This window comes from Sciurus carolinensis, chromosome 13, assembly GCF_902686445.1.
Source record: "Sciurus carolinensis chromosome 13, mSciCar1.2, whole genome shotgun sequence".
In the NCBI taxonomy this organism is placed as follows: domain Eukaryota; kingdom Metazoa; phylum Chordata; class Mammalia; order Rodentia; family Sciuridae; genus Sciurus; species Sciurus carolinensis.
In genome coordinates, this window is record NC_062225.1 from 9,258,363 (window position 1) to 9,280,325 (window position 21,963).

General features: G+C 45.9%; 1 long non-coding RNA gene across 2 annotated transcripts; it reads left to right on the top strand.

Annotated features, from left to right (window-relative positions):
* The first annotated feature begins 4,551 nt into the window (after positions 1-4,551).
* LOC124962720 (uncharacterized) lies at positions 4,552-13,166 on the top strand. Of its 2 annotated transcripts, XR_007104563.1 has the most exons (5): positions 4,552-4,615; positions 4,855-5,013; positions 5,863-5,983; positions 11,050-11,260; positions 12,439-13,166. It is a non-coding gene; the product is annotated as an uncharacterized LOC124962720 (long non-coding RNA). The 2 variants fall into 2 exon arrangements; XR_007104562.1 differs by lacking the exon at positions 4,552-4,615 and having other exon boundaries at positions 4,626-5,013.
* The last annotated feature ends 8,797 nt before the right edge of the window (positions 13,167-21,963 follow it).

Consider the following 21,963-nt stretch of genomic DNA (forward strand, 5'->3'; position numbering starts at 1 on the left):
CTGGCTGGTAACTGTAGAAAGGTAGGGTGTGGTTGGAGGAGGTGGCTCCCTGGGAGTTTGCCCTTAGGGTTTATATTCTGTCTTGGTCAGGGGAGTTCACTCTCTCTCTCTCTCTCTTTCTTCTCTCTTTCCCTCATCCACACCCTTCTGTGGTGATGTTCTGCACTCTGATGAGTTGTTCAAAAATCAACTCAAATAGGCTATTGATTGCCTCTGTCAACTTGTGGTCTGTGGACCTTGCTCAAGCAGCTGGTCACTAATAGCAGCCTCCCACAAAGAGAACATCTCCTCTCAGCTGCAGCCTAAGTAAGAATCAGGATGATCACTTGGCAGTTTCTTTTTTTTTTTTAATTTATTTTTACTGTAAACAAATGGGATACATGTTGTTTCTGTTTGTACATGGAGTAACAGCATACCATTTGCATATTCATACATTTACATAGGGTAATGATGGTTGATTCATTCCGTAATTTTTTCCTTCCCCCCCACTCCTCCCACCTCTCTTTTCCCTCTATACAGTGCCCCCTTCCTCCATTCTTGCCCCCCTCCTACCCCCCATTATGTGTCATCATCCACTTATCAGTGAGATCATTTGTCTTTTGGATTTTTGAGATTGGCTGATCTCACTTAACATGATATTCTCCAATTTCATCCATTTGCCTGCAAATGCCATAATTTTATTATTCTTTATAGCTGAGTAATATTCCATTGTATATATATACACCAAAGTTTCTTTATCCGTTCATCAATTGAAGGACATCTAGGTTGTTTCCACAGTCTGGCTATTGTGAATTGAGCAGCTATGAACATTGATGTGGTTGTATCTCTGTAGTATGCTGATTTTAAGTCTTTTGGGTATAGGCCGAGGCGTGGGATAGCTGGGTCAAATGGTAGGTCCATTCCAAGCTTTCTGAGGAATCTCCACACTGCTTTCCAGAGTGGCTGCACTAATTTGCAGTCCCACCAGCAACGTATGAGTGTACCTTTTTCCCCACATCCTCTCCAACACCTATTGTTGCTTGTATTCTTGATAATCGCCATTCTAATTGGGATGAGATGGAATCTTAGAGTAGTTTTGATTTGCATTTCTCTTATTACTAAAGATGGTGAACATTTTTTCATATGTTTGTTGATTGCTTGTAGATCTTCTTCTGTGAAGTATCTGTTCATATCCTTAGCCCATTTGTTGATTGGGTTGTTTGTATTCTTGGTGTAGAGTTTTTTGGGTTCTTTATATATTCCGGAAATTAGTGCTCTATCTGAAATATGATTGGCAAAGATATTCTCCCACTCTGTAGGCTCTCTCTTCGCATTGCTGATAGTTTCCTTTGCTGAGAGAAAGCTATTTAGTTTGAATCTATCCCAGTTATTGATTCTTGCTTTTATTTCTTGTGCTATGAGAGTCCTGTTAAGGAAGTCTGATCCTAAGCTAACAAGGTGAAGATTTGGACCTACTTTTTCTTCCATAAGATGCAGGGTCTCTGGTCTGATTTCAAGGTCCTTGATCCATTGTGAGTTGATTTTTGTGCAGGGTGAGAGATAGGGGTTTAGTTTCATTCTGTTGCATATGGATTTCCAGTTTTCCCAGCACCATTTGTTGAAGAGGCTATCATTTCTCCATTGCATATTTTTTGGCACCTTTGTCTAGTATTAGAAAATTGTATTTATTTGGGTTTGTGTCCATGTCCTTTATTCTATACCATTGATCTACCTGTCTATTTTGGTGCCAATACCCTGCTGTTTTGGTTACTATTGCTTTGTAGTATAGTTGAAGTTCTGGTATTGCAATACCCCCTGTTTCACTCTTCCTGCTAAGGATTGCTTTAGCTATTCTGGGTTTCTTATTCTTCCAGATAAATTTCACGATTGCTTGCTCTATTTCTGTGAGGCATGTCATTGGGATTTTAATTAGAATTGCATTGAATCTGTATAGCACTTTTGGTAGTATGGCCATTTTGACAATATTAATTCTGCCTATCCAAGAACATGGGAGATCTTTCCATCTTCTAAGGTCTTCCTTAATTTCTTTCTTCAATGTTTTGTAGTTTTCATTGTAGAGATCTTTTACCTCTTTGGTTAGATTGATGCCCAAGTATTTTTTTTTTTTTGAGGCTATTGCAAATGGAGACTTGGCAGTTTCTTAATAAAACCAAACATATACCCATCATTGAAGCCAACAAATCTCACTCCTAGGTACTTATCCTAGACAAATAAGAACTTAGACTCACACAAAAGTCTACACATGAATGTTCAGGTGGCTATCTTCGTAATCACCCCAAAATGGAAACAAATTCCCAAGTCCTTCAACTGTTGAATGGGAAAACAAATGGTGATACATTCATACGAGTACCAGGCAGCAATATAAAGGAACAAATTACTGATAAGTGTAACATCTTGAATAAATCCGAAAGGCACTGTGCTGAGTGAAAGAAAACAATCTCAAAAGTTTGCATGCTGCTTTTATTAATGTCTCTTCAAAATTATTGTAAAGAAGAATAAATCGTGTTTTCCAGGGATTATGCAAGCGACGAGCATGTGGCTACAATGGTGGATTGTGGTGGAGTTTGGGAAATAACTTTTTCTGTAACCTTATTGTGCTGCTCATTGCATGCATCTCAGTGTACATTGGCATTCAAAGAACTGTAAGCCAAAAGGAAAGTTCATCTACAGTAGCTCAATTGAGAAGAAAAAAAAGGTGAAGAGGACAATAGCTTTCAAAATGTTAATTTTATAAAAGACCAAGAAAGGCTGTGGAAATGTCCAGGTAAAGGAGTCTGAAGAGACATGACTAATGCAAAGGGCAAAACCCACAGTGAAGGGAAACAATGACTTAATGTCCTTTATATGAACAGATAGAAATATAGCCCTGATGTTTCAGTTCTAACCTTTCTCAAAACCTGGAAAATGTTGACTAGTGATCTTGGCTTCTGTTCCGATTATCCTTCTTTACATTAATTAGTTGATTCCATTAAGTATCCATGTATACATAAATTATGTCCTCTCATATTAAATGCAATGTATTTTTGGACATAAGGCAGAAGAAATTCCTCTTTTCCTTTAAGACTGTTGATACTTCATGCCAAACCACTTATCCACTCTTTTTAAGAGTATTTACTATCATAAAAGTATTAAAAATTTTGGTGGCTCTTAGTTTTCTAAATAATCATTTGAGATTATTTTTCTAATCCCACAGGAAAGTTCACACACTGCAGAATGTGCAGCTTTGTGAACATTTTTTCAAACAGTCTCACTACTGAGAGATCTTTGTTTTGCAAATTGGAAAACTCTTCTTCCCAGAACGTTTTGTACACCAACCAAGTAACAGGACATCCCACTGTTAATTGACTCACTGATCATAGATGGACATGGACTTCCCCTTCACGCCTCCGTGGTGGGCTTTACCCTGCCTTATTTTTCTTAGAAATTTTGTCTTCAGTCTGTCTTCTACTGTAGTGGCAAATGTATGCTAGTGCAATCAGAGCTGCTGTGTATCTTCAACCATACCCAAAGGACAAAAAACATTATGTCTAAATCAAAACATTAAAAGAAGTCCTGCACCTCACTGTCTGTATACCTTACAGCCTGTGTTATCCCTGAACCAACAACAGCCAAACACACACTGTAGAAGACAAAAGACGATATCAGGGAGGGCACCATCATATCTCTCTGCAGGAATAATCCTTTCTCTTACTTGACACTTCCTTTTCCTGGAAAAGGAATCAGCTACCATTTATTTGATCCCTACTCTGTGCTGCCTCTTTGCATCCTTTGGGCCATTTCAAACCACAGGGAACTGAGTTGTCTTTCCGGGTTCCCTTAGTTGATGGGAGTGTAAGGGGAACATCAGTGGGAGGTCAGGGTGACAGCCAAGCCTTGAGCAGTAGAGCAGGCGGGCTTCTGGGGAACTGGAGGCCCACCAGGGCACAGCAGCAGCTCTGACCGCTCCAAGGTCAATCTCATGGTGTGCCTGGGGAGTGAGGGTCCTGGCTGTCTCTTGGTGCAGGTTCTCTAGGTGCTTAGTGCCAGCACCCTGGCACAGTGTCTGTTTTCTACCACATCCTTGTCAGTACAGGGCCACCGCTGGGCAGTGCTACCCAGAGAGACGTGCCTGCTTGAGGGAAGGCCCCACTTCTGACCTGAGGCTGGGGCTGAGCTGACAACATATGCTCGAGAAAGCCCTCTCAGCACCTGGCTGTGCCACAGGCCTTGGAGGCGGTCCCCGCACAGCCAGCAAATTGGCAGGTGCCCTTCCAGGCACCTGTCGCGTGCAGCTGTCTCACCACCGTGACTGACAAGCTGCTCCGATGGAAACCCGAGCGTCCGGGTGTCCACACGGTCGTGAACACGATGAGGCAGTCGCAGGACTCACCCCGACGGAGTTTGTGTCCTGCCGCACCCTGAGTCCGCGGGCTGAGCTGACAACCCGGCAGGCGGGGCACTCGGGGAACCGCCTCCGAAGGCAGAGGCGGAAGTGGAAGCGCGGGGAGCCGTCGCCACGGAGACGGGAGGGGCGGGGCCTAGCCCAGGGCGCGAACTTTGACCCGCAGTGGCGCCTGGTCGCGCCCAGGCTGTGGGTGTGCGGTAGGCTCACTGGTCCTGGCGGGCATCGTGGAAGGTGAGCTGCGGGAGCGGCCACGGACTCGGCGCCGAGACCCCCGCGCCAGGCCTGGGGACGGGGTGGGACTCGGGAGGGCGCTGCCGCCGCCTTCGCAGGCTCCCTCCCGGCTGCCTGTCCCTCAGGCCCTCCTCGTGGCCTCCCCACCGACGCCGCCCGGTCCCGCGCTGTCCTCGTTCTCCCGAGGGCGGGTCCTCCGCGGGGACTCCGCTCACAGCCGGGTGTGGTCTCGGCTCCAGGGTCCTGTCCAGGGCGGCGTGGCCGCAGCAGCCTCGCCTGGGACCCGGACTCCAGGTGAAGAGGATGCCCGGCCAGCAGGCGCCCTGCAGAGTGGAGGGCGACGGAGGAGGACCCTCCGCCAGGGCGAGGGAGGCCGCGTGGAGAGGAGCCGCCTCCAGGTACTTCGGTGTCCACTCACGGCCACCGGCAACCCGCCACCTTGTTTCTCTCCCGCGTCTCTCTTTCTTCCCCAACTTCCCGCCTCGAAACCCCTGCTGCTTTCTTCCTGCTCCTGGCTGACAGCGCCAGGAGACCCTCCGGTGTTTGAAGCATTAAGTGAAGCAGTGCAACATAGGAAGGTGTCTCTAGTGGAGCAGCGGCGAGAGCAGTGACTTAGGGAGGCAGCAAGGCGCTCGGTCCTGTGGGCTCCAGGTTCCACCCTGGGAGAGAGTTGGATCAGATCGCTTTGGGCCCCATGCGATATATGACATGGACTGATTCCCAGTGACTGGGCCTTGTCGCTAAAATGTATTGTTTGCATGCCACCTTTCAGGCTTGCCTGAGCACCCGGTTCCTTTATTAGACTTCAGGAAACCATGAGGTAGTCCTGTTGAACTTTTTGTTTTACAGATGAGAAAACTGAGCCCACAGGGGTGAAGATGTTTCCAAAATGGCGAAGCCTAAGTTTTTATTGAAAACCTAAATGTTTGCTGATGCTTGGTGTGGGTGGAAATATGCTCACATTGCCATGTGAGCAGGGATGTGTATTCAGCTTGGATGAGAATGAACTTGACAGCTCTAAGGAATGTGAAGTAGCACGTGTTAAAGAAATGAGGATCTAGGAAATGTCAGTCCTAGATTACAACAGTGTGTGTAAGAGGTTATGCTTGCTTTTCCCCTAATAACGAATACTTTTTGAGTTGAAATTGCATTTGATAATTTTGAAATATGGAACAAAGTATGATGTTTGGTCCACTTCAAGGTTTATTGAGTAGAATATCAGACATTCTGTTTCTTTTTTGCGGCAGTGTGGAAATGTGAGAGCAAGTCGGTGACATCTTTCAGCTGCATACATAGCCCAAAAAAGACTTCATATGTGTGCCAAGAAGCCAGTGAGTCTATTGCAGAGAACTCCATGGAAATGTGCAGGTATTGTGTTGAAAATATTCATCTTGGTTAAAAATGAGGTACTGTAAAATAGTACATTGTCCTTCTTTTTTTTTGTTGTTTTCCAGTGACTCCGGATGCATCTTGGTCACTGTGGTGGAATCTCACTTATTTACATTCTGTTTACCTCTGTTTTGTGGGTCTTTGTGTGTGTTTTAAATTTTATATGTCTAAATTTCAGTTACCTTATGTTGAGACAATAAAGTCAGGGAAACCTATTTTAAATTTTTTTGTAAAATTAAGCATTTTTTCCCCCTTCATATAGATTGTAGATTGTTTTAAGTGTTGTCTCTAGTGGAGTCCAGTTGAAATGTTACAGACACAAAGTGGTATGCCCACAGACATTAGAGTCCTCAAGTAGAGTAATAAAAGGTTGCCATTCCTGGAAATCAGAAATGTATACATTTTCCTGAGTTGGTTGATTCTCTATTGCACTTGCAGTTCTTTCCTTTTTTTTTTTTTAACGTAGAAAAAATAGATGGTAGTGTTTTTTACTAGTGTAACTGGGTAATCTATATTTTGAGGGTGGGGTGCATACCACAAATTGAACTCAGGGACACTCAACCAGTGAGCCACATCTCCAGCCCTAGTTTGTACTTTATTTAAAGATAGGGTCTCACTGAGTTGCTCAGCTCTTCGCTTTTGCTGAGGCTGGCTTAAAACTTGCAATCCTCCAGCCTCAGCCTTCTGAACCACTGGGATTACAGGCGAGTGTCAGCATGCCTGGCTGTGCATAAGCTCTTGAACAAAAGAAGATAAGAAAACATTTTTCTGTGATAGAGGAATAAAGTGGACCATGATTCCAGTAGGACATAATGAATAGTTTGCCATGGATTCTGCTTCCCAACATCCAATGTGGTGGAATGCAGATCTTTTTCTATAACCTTGTCATCTAATTTCTTTCTGATAAGTTCTGCCATATTTCTGCCAGAATCAGAATTTCATTCTCTGCACTCTATGATGAGAGTCAAGAGAAAAGTGAAGATGTGATATAAATTGGTGAGTGTGGAAAGAATATAGAAATGGATTAATGAGAATCACTGGTAATGTATCATGAGTTAGGAGAACAGAGCACTTATCTCACAAATGGTCAACTTTGTACTTCTCTCTTTTTTTTTGCGTTGCTGGGAATTGAACCTGGAGTCTTGTGCTTGCAAGGCAAGCACTCTACCAACTGAGCTCTATCCCCAGCCCTCTATTTCTCTTCCAGCCCTTTTTTTTGAGACAGGGTCTCAAATTGCTTAGGGACTTGCTAAGTTTTTGAGGTTGACCTGGAACTTGTGCCTCATTTTTAACATGTCACTGGATGCTATGTTGTTTTTACTAATTGGGAGTAACTAAGCACCTTTTCTTCTTAGTATGTAAGCATTAAGCAGGTAGGGTCATTGAAATGTTCACCAGACATTGCTGTACAGTGCCCGGTGAGTGTTTCTCTATGAAATTGTGTCCAGTGCTCTCTGTAGAAGTCCTGCTCTGGCCAGGGCATCTAGGTCAGCTCTGCATATAAGGGGGAGATCCCTTTGACTGACTCAAAGGAGGTTGTTATGTGTTTCTGACTTTGATAGAAATGTCCACATACCATGGAAGTAGTCATGTCATGTGGTGTCAGGAGGCAGGGGGGATTTTCATGTCTCATAAGACACCCCTGGTTGGAGACTCTGGAGCCCAGCTTGATGTGGTGTTGAGGTGTTGTGTGGGGGTTAGTTCCACCATAACCACTACTGGGTCCTCAGAGGGACACACAACTGTGTGACACAATGTGGCTATCGGAATCCCCTGAGGAAAGGGAAAGTAGAAGGGCTCAGCCTGAGCACTGTGTCTGTAGTAGTCTTGTGCTCTAAACCATGAATGTCAAATGTGCTTAATTTCACTGGGCTCACAGAATGAGAATCAAAATGAGTAATGTCACCTCTGAGCCATGTATGAACTATCATCAAGGTACATTTTAGATGTGATCACAGCAAGAGTTTGAAAGGTGTTAGGGAGTCAGAGTTTAGGTTGCCTATTGTAATAAAAGTTTCTTCTTGGCACTCATAGTGAGTTGTATCCTATCCTAAATACATATCCTCTCTGACACTGCTCTGGTGCACAAGGGAAGGTGGACATTAACTGCAAATAGTTTTCATATTCTAATTTTCATATGTAGACTTTCCTTGCTGACATCGTTGATCTGGGACATCTAGTCCTAGAAGAAGAAAGTGTGTTAGTAACTTATAAGTTACCAACAAAGTAGTCCTTAATCTGGAAGCTAAGCTGTGATGTTTATTCAAATGCCCTGAGAATGTATACAACTCCAGATTCTGACTTACCAGGGCTGGATGGGTGCCAACCGCCCATTCGGCCATTGTGTGAAGCACCTGTAGACTGTGAAGACTTTTGATGATGAGTTCATGTGTGGAGGCTGAAATTCTTCATAGGTCTTTGCATTTGGCAAGTCACGGACAGTATCTGAGAAGGTAATCATTTACAACCATGTCCACAAAAATCTCCTGTAGTATGCATAACAGCTCTTGGATGTGTAAAGATTATATTTCCTTTTTTTGTACTTAAGAAAGCTAAAAATGACATAGTATTATATCCTTTTTTCTTCCTTTAAGTATCCCAGTGTCTAGACCAAGCATTATTGTTGGTAGATAGGAAGGGAAGAATTTGAATTCAGGAATTTTACTGGGATATTTAATCGCCTATTTCTAAATGATTACTTTTAACATATGAAGATTTGCCTCCACTAGAGTTTTAGCTGTTGACTTTCCCAGCAGTGGGCATCCAGGTCATCCTCAACTCACAGTAAGCACAGGTGAGGCGGCTGCAGGGAACATGAGCATAAATATCCCTCTGCATGTTTCCTTCTGAAACTACTTAAGCATCATTAGGTTGTGTACCCACAGGTGGAATTTCTGGATCAAAGAACGTATGTTTACTTTTTTGACTAAGCACTTCCAAGTGGCTCTTCTGAATATCTCAAATTGTCCACATGTTGCCTGCATTTTATCATCTAGCTTTGTACCTTTTGATGTGTAGCGGTTAGAAAGTGACACCACACTGTTTTCATTGGTATTTTTTCTTAACATGTCTTCAAATGCTTTTCACTTTGGGGGGATTTTCTCTTGTGAAAATGAGGTTCCTCCTGATCCCCATGTTCGTTCTTCTACTTGACAACTTTTTTTCTTTCTGCTCATGAACACTCTCTGGAGAATGTGGGGTAGTTTGTCCATCACAAGCATTATCAGGTCCTCTAGAACTTTCAATTAGTAAAATTCCTAAACAGTAAGTAAGCACAGAAATTGGTGTACCAATTTGAGAAGAAAAGTATTGGATGATAGATTCAAAATACAAAGTTATATTTTATTATTTACAAAACAATAATATTATTTACAAAATAATAAAATAATGAAGCCATACCATAGACTGAGATAAAATATATCATCAGGATCTTAGACACTCTGTAATAAATATGTGTCCCTTGAAGCATAGAATTGATCATCTTTTGGTAATGAAAGGAAATAAAGGGAGCAAAGCAAATGATTATCTGTTTACAATTTTCTGTGATTTGGTTGAAGTGGTAAAGTTGTATGAATTAATTAACGGGTCAAATAAGTGGATAAATTTTTTAGGCAGCCATTTAGGTGCCATCAAACTGAGGTTTGTTGGCTGTGCATCAGGTTTTTGAGAAACGCTGGGTTGGTTCAGTGACATGGAGCCATCGCTGTGGGATAGCCATCCCAGACTACTGCAGCCTGAGAGCAATCTTGAACAGGCAATGTATCCATTCCTTTTCCTAAACTTCCGAGTATACGTGTACATTTAAGAACGATTCCTACCCATTTTCTCATCCTTCGTGTCATTCCCGGCATATATTTTGTGAGGTATTTTATGTGTGAGGCTTAAAAAATAGCTGAATATATATATATATATATATATATATATATATATATATATTTTTTTTTTTTTTTTTTTGTGGTGCTGGGAATCAAACACATGGCCTTATGCTTGCAAGGCAAGCACTTTACCATCTGAGCTATCTCCCCAGCCCAGCAGAATATTTTATAAAGAAAAACCTTGTGACTTGTGTCATATAATATTTAATAGGTTTGTTCAGAAGTCAAAAATTCTATTCAAAGTTATTTGCATCTGAGCCAAGTAAAACGTATTTGTAGGCATCCTGGAGAAGAGGAAGGTTTTATCTTTAGGTCTGTCATCATGTGTTTTTTTGAACAAAATTCCCAAATTGGCAGACCATTATATCAGATGTGTAATTGGACGCCATTGGAATGACCCAATTTTAGATTTTAGGTATTTTTCCATTAATGCTGCATTTTTTCACCATTTTTAAAAGCAGAAGATCTAGGACCAACCTACAAATGGTTAGGTTGAACCTGGTCTTCAGTTTGGCATATCCCTCCCTCAGTATGCCTGAGGTCATCTGCTCAGTCAGCTTTCTCATTGCTATTACCTCCCCAGCTTCCATAAGTTACCACGTGCCATATATGAATCGGGGACCCACATGCTACAACAATGCATTCTCTGATGATCACAAGTCCCATCTTTCACTTAGCCATGCCTGACACAGCCAGTAATATTTACAAGCAAATGTTAGATTTTAAAAGATTCTATTCTATGTGCTCCTTTCTAAAAGAACTTTAGGCAGGACTATAGCACACATAAATATTCGTGAAAGAACACAGTGTTTCAAGTGTCCTCCTTTGAAAAGTTGACACATCTCTGACATACTTTTTATTTTGGGGGGTATTATTTATAGGGAATTACAGCAGGTATGTGATAGTGAAATGAGAAGTCTTCTATCCATTTTATTCTTTTCCTCATCATTTTTGTGAATAAGGATAAGATTCCAGTGCTGATGTTTCCCATTTGTATGAATGGATGCTGGGTGTCACCTGCTGATTGGATGTGTGCATATTATGCTTGACTACTAAAGCATTGTTCCATGAGTGTGGAAATGGTCATGTGGAAGGTTCCTGGGAGGAGAGATCGTTGATAATGGACTCTGTGCCTCACCAATGAACTGTTTTTTCTTCTTTGGTTTTCAGGAAGAAAGTGCCTTCAAACACGTGTGCACCTGGGAATCCAGGCATCTGCTTCACTTCAGAAGAAGCATTCATGATTCATTTCAAGAAGACTTGAGCAGGAAGAACTGAGCTGCAGGTATACCGCGGGTACCTTGCATTGCAGATGGGTTAGAAGAGAGAAGAGCTGCTTCATGGGATTTGATCACATTTTTCCTGAAAGTCTCACACACAGGTGAGTCCCCAACATACGTAGAAGCCATTTCCCAACCTTTTTAATGGAATTGAATCAGAACCCCTGATGATGTGGAAGAAACATAATTAGTTTGCATGTTAATCATGTATTTCATTCCTGAGCTCATTGCTCAATCCAGCCATTCTGCCTTGAGTACGTGAGCTTCTCCTCAAATCACAGGCAGTGCTCTTGCTTTGTGAGAGCATCACCCTGATTCAGTGAGCCGGATGCAGGCTGCAGCCACTCAGGGTTCTTGTGAAGGCCTATTGGTGTGGCTGGTCTCTGACATCCTCGTCCAGCCCTGCTTAGAGTAGGGGGTTAAGGGTCCAGGCAGGTACCTTGTTACTCTCAACCTCCATTGCCATTGGGCCTCTCCAGTGTCCCTGGACTATAGCCTGCTCTTGTGTCCTGGGCTCAGTGAATCTGAGGTTTGGAATCCCACTGTGTGGCCAGATTCTAGGCCCCCCAGCAGCCTCACCACTGGTACAGTCCTTCCTTATTTTGTTTGAGTGGGAGAATTCTCCCACCCTTCCTCCTCCATACTTACCACACATTTTGTAACTTCATACTTGAGGACCTTTATTCATTGAATTAGTTCTTAGTGATGATGGTTGCTAAGACTTCATTGCTCATTCAAGGTCATACCACTTGCATGGTAGGGCTAGAGCACTGATCTTCCTAATATATTTTGCAGGACTCTCTCATTTAGGCTATGACTGCCTCTGAAACACACACTACATTTGGAGTGTCAAAATTCTTGACACTGCCTCTTTGGCAAGTATACGTTCTCTTCCAATTTGGAATGTCTTAAACATTCCCGTTTGGATGTTTGTGGAGGTAATGCAGGAGAAATTTCATTTAAAATATAGAAAACACAACAAATAACAGTCCTATTTTTTACACTAAGACCTGTAATTAACATCCCTTTCTTTGTGCTTCTGTGAGTTGCTCCTTTGAATTTTTGAAGAAAAATTTGCTGGAGAGCAAGGTCACAAGAAATGAATGTCAGTCATTCTCAGTGTTTTGAAGTGAAGAATGTGTTCAGGATGTGAATGCTTTCCAGCCAATGCCTATTGCCTATGGCATGTGTCCTAGAAAGTGGACTGACCCCCTCCCTCCTGAAAGCCCAATGCTTGATACCCTTTGATATAAGTTATTATTTTGGATTCTTTCTTTAGTAGGCAGGTGCTTGAATCCTCTCCTTGAAGGTTTATAGGCCTTAAGACCAGATGTGTCCAGATGTTGACTTGAAGGATATCAGCTCCTATAAGCCCTCATCTTGGCGGTAGTTTTTCCTCCCCTGGATGCAAAGCAAGAAAATGCAGTTGGCCCTGTGCCCATCCTCCTCCTTCCACAGTCCCAGCAGCTGCAAATCAAAACCATCAGGAAAGAAATTGTATCTCTGTGGACAGTTACTTGTCATTGTTTCCTAGATCATACAGGGTTATGGAGAATTACATTGCCATTTTATTGTATTAAGTGTCAGAAGCATCATTACGGGTGGAAGATATGGAAATACTCTGGCATTTTTAAAAGAGACTTGAGCATGTGAGGACTGTGACATTCTCCGTGCACTTGGAACAGACCTCCCATGTATTTCCTGTGATGTTTCTGATTTCCAGACTTGAGAACCTTCAGGGCTTCACTGTGAGTCAGCCCCATGGGAATGCAGTAGGTGGGCAGTCGGAGGTGGTGTGCAGAACCTCAGTGAGGGCTTGAAAGACCACATCCCACATCGCGACCAGGAGCAGAGAAGGGAGCCCTCTCCCCATGTTGTAAGTTTATCTCTTCTTTTATAACAAGATCATGTCTTGTGAAATTTTGCACACATTCTGAATCATTCCAATAAGTTTGGATGGTCTGAGGAGCATGGAGTTCATTCTGTTTTTTCTCCCATATGATGTGTTACCAGGTGGGAACTTGAAGACATGATCAGGCCATGGAGTCTCCTCCTTTGGGAAGGGGCTACTCAAAGAAATCCTTGTTCCTGTTTAACCTTCTACCACAGGAGAACACAAGAAGGTTTTCAGATGTGGGTACCTGACTTGCAGCCTGCAGAATTTGAGAAATAAACCTTATGGTATAAGTTACCCTGTTTCCTGTATTCTACCATCACAACACACACAGTCCTTTGAGAGTCGATCAGCAATTCCCTTATTTTTAAATTCTGGTAGAATACACCAAACATCCCTTTTTCATTCAGGGGCTTTAAGCATAGCCATGTTGCTGTCTAGACATCACACCGTCTCTCTCCAGATCTCAGGTGGACATACCCTTCCACCAGTCTGACTTCAAGTCCCTTTCACAGGCCCAAGAAAGGAACATTCTTCTTTATGTTTTTATAAACGGGATTATTGGGAATCTGAGTTAAATCCTACAAAATTTTTCTTTCTTGGACAACGTCATTTTCAAAAGGGTACAGCTCACCCCGCTCCTGGGGATCCGGGTCCACTGCCAATTCTGCAGGTGTGTCATTCTGGGTCTCAGTGTCAGGCAGTGGTGACTGTGCACATAAGCTATGTGTCCATGTCAGTGGGCAGCTGTGGCCCCAGGATCTAGGGTATTGGGTTCCAGCCTGTGGGTTCCCCCATCCTCCACGTCTTTGCAGACCAATGTGCACCAAAGCCGTGTGCATGGTGGGTTCAGGAGGTGCCTGAAGGATGAGTCCTGAGGTGGTAGGAGGGGCCATCCCAGTGGTGGAGAGAACCCTTTTGTCTAGCCAGGTGTTGTGTCGTGGGTCATGATAGACTAGAAGTATGAGCAATGCCTAGATTGTCCTGGTCTCTGTGGGCCCAGCCTAGGAACTGACAACTGGTGTGGCCTCCTAAATACTAAGACTCAGGCATCCCAGAGGAAAGGGCTAGTCCAGAGCCAGTGGAACCTGAGTGTCTTTAAGAGCACTTTTGTGCTGGGAGGCAGGGAAACATTGTTGTGATGACACCTGATGCAGATGTGCGTGCTTCAAGTCCAGGTGGAGTTGCTGAGGAGCAGCCTGGGATGGCGTGTGGCTTCCCCACCTCCACACACCTGGGGCATCCCGGGACTCTGAGAAGCACAGCAGCAGGATGAGCACTGAGGGAGTCCACTGTCTCTGCAGAACGAATGGACTTTCTTCAGGGCCCCCAGCAATTCCATGTCACACCATCTGATCCCAGAGTCCTGAGCACCTTGTTGAGGCTCAGTACGTTGCCACATTTCTCTACCTTGCAGAACCCTCTTGGCTCCCTCTGCACTCATTTCCTTGACAATCAAACCCTGGAGGGTGGGCTGCACATCATCCAGAGCTACCCAGACATATTCCACAGTGTCACCATCTCTTTGTGGGACATGAACAGTTGACCATAGCAGGTTGTAGTGGGCCACAAGCACCCTGGGAGCCATGTTCAAATCACATCAGGACAATCAAGAAACTGAGGAAGCAGTGACGGAGGATTAATCAAGGCAGAGGGCTCAGGAGGGCAGAGCTCAGAGTGGAATGGAGAGTTCTGGCAGGGGCGGTTTTGAGGTTTAGAAATGGTGTACTGGTGGTGGCTGGGGTGTCTCCATGCTTCCCAAAGATGGGAAGATGCCCCAGAGTGATCATAAATAGACACAGTGGGAGGTCCATCCGTCACCTTTTTCCTGTTGAAGCATGAGGCCCCCTTTGTGTTTAGGAGCATTCTAAGGGAAAGCCTCGCTTGTGTTAAAAAAAAGAAGAAGAAGAAAAATTGATGGGGGGAAAAAGGTGCATGGGCCTGTGACCCAAGGACATACATGTTCCCAGAATTTTCTGGTGGCCATAGTTGTCCATTCATCCAACCATCCATCACCCACTCACGTCCTTGGGTCTTTAGAAAGTGCTCTCCCTTTTCTGGGTTTCCTGAAGAGAAATCATCTTGGGGTCTTGGGGGAATAGGATCATGGGTTCAGCAGAGGGTGTTGGTACACTGAGTATCTCAGAGGCAGTCCTTTTTGGAACCCAATGGTCCTCATTTTGGAATGGGCTAGGGTACTAACCATGGTTGGGGTGAGGACACCCTGGGACCTGCAGAGGGAAAGAGGGAAAGTGGAGACTGATATTGCCCCTGGATTTGAGAGGACTTAATTTTGCACCTGGGAACCTGAAACCTCATTACCTTAGGACACACACACTCAGGTCAAGGTTTTGAGAGCAGTGTCCTTTCTGGGGTACAGGGCTGGTTTTAGCACCAGGAATTTCACTGCTCTCCATTATAGTGGAGCAACTGGACCCAGGAAAGAGAGCCTGTGGTCTTGCTTTGTCCACAGCGTCCCATGTCATGGGTCCTCCCATCACCAGCATTTCTGGATAAAAGAAGCCACTCAGACAGAGCTTTCCAATGAATTCTCTTCTGTTCACTCATGACTGTGATCTGGCAGTTACCCATCCAAGGGTCCTGTCAGCATGGACATGACGCAGTCACCACCATGAGTTCTACCCTACGGTGGCTGCAGATATGCAAAACCTGAAAGCAAATGCACATGGAAGAAAAGAGCAATAGCCAAGGCCAAAATAGGATCAGGTGTGACAAGGAAAGATGGAGTCACTTGGTGTGGGGGATGGGCTCATTGGGGTGGCATTGCCTCTGGAACCAGAATACACGAGGGGGTCAGCCCTGCTCATTTTGGGAGCAGTGTGTTGGGGAAAGCGTGGCCATACAGAAATTGGGAAACAGGATTGAGTTTGGCCACAGGAGGAGGTTGGATGCATGGCCAATGTGGCTTGGAGGGCCCAGGCAGAGAGGGATGGGCTAGTGCACACCCCAAAGCGTGGAGGCTGCCTTGATGTCCACAGTTCTGAAACACCAGTCCTCTAAGTCATGACTGACAACTACAGGCATTGATGAGATCAGTTTCTGTGCACCTGCATCCAAGGTGGTTCAGCTGGACACCTCTGTTTTCAGGAGGCTGGGACTACAGCCTCCTTTGAGGCTCAGCTGGGAAGATCTGCCTCTGGGCTCATGCCTGTGTTCTTGTGAGGATCCAGTTTGGCTGAGCCTCAGTGGTTCTCTGATGGGAGGATGGCACTATCATGTCTTTCTCACAGGACTGTGTCCACAGGACAGCTCATGATGAATAAATGTTGATTGCCTGGATCAAGAACGAAAGTGAAACAGGGAAGCAATACTGGAGACAGGGATCCAGACAGAAGCCATAGGCTTCCCAGAACTCCATCCTGGAAATGATATGCCATCACCATTGCCCGATTCTAGTCCCATGGGTCTAGAGACAGTCTGATCCACCTCCAGGAGAGGGTGAACTGGCTTTGGGCAGCAGGGTGCTGTGGTACCACAGAGTAACTGTGAGGCCCCCACCTCCTAGCCTGAGAAGAGGCACTTGGGCAATTTGAAATCTCATGAGTGGCCTTAGGTGGTGTGTACCAGAGAGGTCCACCTCTGAATCTCCATCTACTCCAGCTTGTCATGGTGCAGAGTGGGAACAGCAGCCAAGAGGGACCAACCTTGTCCAGAATTCTATGTGAGACACAAGCCTGATTAAGTTGGGGTGCATTCTTTGTCCCCTTATTGTGATTGTACCATTTCTAAGTTTGTGCCTTCATAATCTACAAGTCCTGTCTATGGTTTTCAGAGATAATACAGGTATTTATGGGCAAATATATCCAATGATATCCTAGAAATCAAAGGCTACATCCAAACCCTGAAGTGAATGGGGACACTGGGAAACCCAAGAGAGGCACAAAGTTTGGTCCAGCATCACAGAGCTGGTGAGAAGGAGGGTCTGCTTGTGAATTCAGATTTTAATCCTCATGCTGGAACTCTATGGGGAGCCAAGGTAGGCAGGGTCAGGTGGGTGTAGTTGTTGGTGAACATGTGTTCAGTTGTGCACTTGATGTGGGTTGAGGTGGGAGCAATCAGCAGTCCTTGCGGGTTTGGGGAGTAGTCTTATGTGAATAAGAGGCTCGGGTAGAGGCAGCACAGGATGTTACCTCAGTGCCTTGACAATGGATCCAATGGAACATGGAACCCTGGTAACCAGGCACCCAGTTCACTGAGCAACCCGTCCCAGCTCAGTCTGTTGGAGACACTGGAGCGAGAGGGATGTTCTCTTGTTGTTTCAAAAAATGTCGAGCCTCAGGCCCCCAGGAATCTCAGGGGGACCACTGTGCCCTTGTGTGGGAAGAGGGGGTGAGGTTTCATCCTAGACGCCAGAGTCTGGGGACACTTTCCCAGAGAAGCTCAACAGCAACACTGAGCAGCACAGGACAGGTGAGCAGAGCAGGCCCTCATTTAGGATCCCTCATGAATGGCCCACCACTCACACTCTGGCTCTGTGTGTGTGTGTGTGCGTGTGCGTGTGTGTGTGTGTGAGTGTGTGTGTGCCGATGAGAACTGTCCCATTCTGCTGTTACTTCATTATATTGGGATAAAACATTTTTGTATTTCTACCATTTCCATTTTTGATCCCACCATTCTTTGTCCCAAACCAGGGTGAAAATGATCTGGTTCCGAACATAGATGAGCCCTGTGGGATAGAGATCCTTGAAGGAAACAGAGAGGCAGAGCTCATGAACCAACTGGTGCCTGTCTTTTTTGGTAGGAACCCCAACTGGTGCAGCACCTTCAGGTCTATTTACTCAGGTTTCATCACCAGCCAGCAGATGCTGGAGCTGCTCTTCCCAGGGTGAGACTGTTCCTCGGAGACCAAGTGTACCGTCGCCTCATGCTTGGGTCTTGAGGAAGCCATGAATCCCTGAGAACCAAATGCTTTGTGAGACCTAGGGGATCAGAGGACCGAGCTCATAGTGCATTGTCAGCCCCAGTGGGCTGAGTACTGCATGTACCTGCAACAGCATTGTGGTGGTGAGTGAACTCCCCTTTTCAGGCAGACTAAACCACCCTGTCTCACCAGCTGGTCCAGAGAGGTGTATGCAGCAGCCGCACACATTGGTTTTGCTGCTTGAGCGTGTCTGCTCACCTGAATTGCAGGTAGACTCAGTGAGGCCTGGGGATTTTTCTGGTGTGATGTTCCCTTCCTGCATGAAGAAGCTTTGTGCCAGGGACCTCACTTTCTTTAGGCCTTGGGGAAAGCACTTTTGCATTAGAAAGGATGTTCCAGATTCCATAGTGGGGCAGAACTCCCCTTCGGTGTAGCCACACAGGAGTTGGGGGCTCCCATGCCTGTGAGATACATGGAAGCAGTTGTTTGGGCTCCCGCTTGATCAACATAAAGAAGGCACCCACTGTGGGAAGACATGATTCAAGACACATTGCACAATTCAGTGAAAAGTGTGGTAAAAATGTCTGCAATCTTGTCTGTTGTGATGGTATCATACATAGATACTCTACATGTGACACATTCCATGCCTTCATGAGACAAGACTGCATCTTGTCCTACTCCAGTGAACCTAGTAGACCAATAGACCAGCATCCACATGGGGCGGGCTGGAAAGTCAAAAGTGAGGGCTGCTGTTTCCAGAGTCGCAAGCTGCCAGGTTACTGGACTTGGGAAGGCTGAGCAAACACTGGTTCCCACAATTTTGTTTGGTGCATGCAGTCTAAGGTCTGGGGCCTCAAGTGTAGGAGGAGGAAGGCAGAGAGCTCTAGGTGGACTCATGGCCACCTGAGAAACTGAGAGGAAACTTTAGCCTCAGAGGAATCTCCTGCAACAGTCGATCTCACCACAGTCCATACCAGTGTGACTTTCCCTCCCTGTCCTCTCCCAGGGCCATAAAGATGTGGTCTTTGCACTTTGAAAAACAGAGGTCAGTTGATTCTCAGGGGGATTCAATAAGAGCTCACAGAGAATGAAGAAACAGCACAGTTCAAGGCAGGGAATGAGGTGTCCCTGGAGCCCTGCTAGTACTGGACCTGCCCACAGATGCTTCTGGAAGTTGCCTGTCAGGTTGGAGAGCATATAGCTAAGAAGAGTGTCTGGCCACACCTGAGGAGGGGAGATCTGGTCATGCCAATGGTTCTAAAGGTCTATCAGTGTCAGTTTTTGCACAGAGAGTTGTCCTGTCACTGTGTACAGCCACCGTGTCTTGGCTGTGGTGGACTGGCCTGTGCAGAGACAGGAAAGGCAGAGGCTGCCAAGGCCAGTTTTGGTGGTGGGGGCTGTGGGGTAAGAGCATCCAGGCTTCTGCTGACTGCACACCTGCCTGCTCACAGTGCCGTGCCCACCAACCCGGGTGCCTGGATGGAGCAGTACAGCGAGGCTTTCCATCAGCCTCCAGGCCTCAGGATTCTCCAGCTGCTGCTGCCTTACCTGCAACTGTACATGGGTGGCTTGAATCTGGAGCACCAAGCACACCACCTGCTGGCCCAGCTGGAGGATGGCAAGTCCAGCGAGGCAGAGCCTGAGTGCCAGGAGGCCCTGGGTGTGTACATAAGGGTCTAGAGAGGTCAGAGTTTGGTCCCAGAGGGTGGAATCTGTATGGCTGGTGTTGGGCAGGGACAAGGAGAAGCCATTGTCCACTCAGGCCATGCCCCTGTCTGGGAAGAGGTCCGTGGGTCACGGGCTGAGATCTTCATGGCAGACAGTGTGGATTGTCTGTTTTTGCAAAGCTCACGGCCAGGCTGTCATGTTGGAATCATTTCTCCTCTAGCTACAGGCTCACTTTCAATGCCCAGCCCAGGGCTAGAGCCTCATCAAGGAGCTGCTCTGGCAGCCAGTGAAGGAGCAGCACCATCCCCAGAGGCAGAGCTCAAGTCCAGTTCCTCCGGGGTCTCTGCTCCGAGCTCCACGGTACCTCTGTACAACCAGCGAGTGGGAGACAGCTGCTCCATTCATGTCCATCTAGAAAATCAAAGGCGAACGGAGTATAAGAGCATCGTGGTGAGCCATTCAGCAGGGGATCCCTGGGTGCCCTCACTGGGGAAGGCAGAGAACATAGCTTGCACTAGGCCTGCCTTCGTGAATTAGAGCTTCTGGAAGGTCAAATAAGATTGAAGAGGATGAAGAAGACAGGTCAGTGTTAAGAAGCTGACCTGAGATGAGGAGAGCAGCAGCGTGCCCCAGCTCCAGGTGTGAGTGGGCCTGCAGGGTGTGGGGTTTGCAGCCTGGAAGTGCAGGGGTACGGGCTGTGCTCAGATGAGGTCAGAGGAACGCATAGGGTGCAGGCTGCTCTCTGAAGCCTGGTGTCTAGAGTGAGGTGGACCCTTGGAGGTTTGTGCAGAGGATGCAGCAGTCATAACTCCTGTGTGCTGGAAGGCATATGTGGAGTGGAAGGGATCCTCCTTAGCATGATGAGGTTAGGTTACTGCAGGTCACAGACAACTGGGGATTTTCAAGAAAACCTGAGTGTCATACATTGCACAGACCTAAATAGGGAGCTAGCAGCTCGCTTTGCAGAATTTTTCTGGGTGTGGGGTTTAAGCCCTAACTCTCCATGTGTCCAGTGACAGAGGAGCCCTGTTCACATGCTGCCCCAGTGAGGTGCATTCCTCATTACACCCCATTGAGCACTGAGGCCCTGGAGCCAAGCAGTCTCCTGGCTGTCATAAAAGAGTCACAAGCATACTCTAGTTGCTGAGTCTGTTTTATATCCTGTCTGTCAGGACTAAGGGGTGTAGGGTTCCTGCCTGGGCCACCCACAAAGGGATCGTGATTCTCAGAGCAGAGATGGGATACAGGAGCAAACTGGACCATTCCTCCCATCTTGTTGGGCCATTGTGTGTCTGTAGAAAGGCTGTTGGGTATTTGCACCCTTTTATCAGAAGGACATAGCAGGGACAACCTGACTGTTGTACCAGGATGGGGCTAGAAGCACATGGAAGATCCCATATGAACACTTGAAGGCCCCAGGTAGGATGATAACAAATGGTGCCCTTGTATTAAGAGCTAAGCTGTCTCCTGGATGACCTTGACCAATGTCCTCTGGGTGGCTACTCCCAAACTCATTCTCTGATGAGCTTTTTCTAACCCTCACCCTCATCAGATGACCTGCCAGGATAGGGCACCCGCGTTCATACGCAGGGCCTTACAAGAACACTTGCTCAATGAGAAGGATTCAGAGGACTTTGAACTGCTTCAGATTGTGTCAGAGCATAAGAGTAAGTGGGTCCACCCGATGGTGGGGAGAAGTGACTTCCTGCGGGCTCAGGACAACGCACCAGCCAAAGAAAGAGGGCTGTGGCCTGAAAAACAACCAGAGTGTGGTGGGTCATTTGTAGAAACAAAGTGCAATGATGGGAGTGTAAATCAGTTCCCCCTGGGACTGCTGGGCCTCCCTATCCATGTCCTCCCCTGGACCTGATCAGGCTTTGTAACCTTCATATCCATGAGGGGCAGAGGAGATAAGCAATGCCTGGCTGTCAATTTAGGCAGCCTTTCAGGACAGTGACAAGTACTTGAGAAAAGCTCTTGAGTGAAGAAATCCTGCTTTAGGCACCTGGCTTCCAATCTTTCCATTCCTTCTGAATGGACATCATTTAGGTGTTCCAGGACATCTGGCAGAAACGTGAAGGAATAGAACACTTCACAGCTTGGGAAAGTGGCACTGGAGAGAGATAAAGGAAGGACGAGGAAAAAGAGGAAGAGGAGGAGGAGGAGGACACAAAGGAAAAGGAGTTGAAGGAGGGGAAGATGAAGAAGAAGAACACGAACAAGACCACAACCAGAAGTAGGAGATGAAGAACAAGAACATCAATAACAACAACAATAAGAAGAAAAAGTTCCAGAAATACAAGAGAACAAGAATATAACAATAAACAGATTAAATATATGAATCGTTCTCTTCTCCAAAT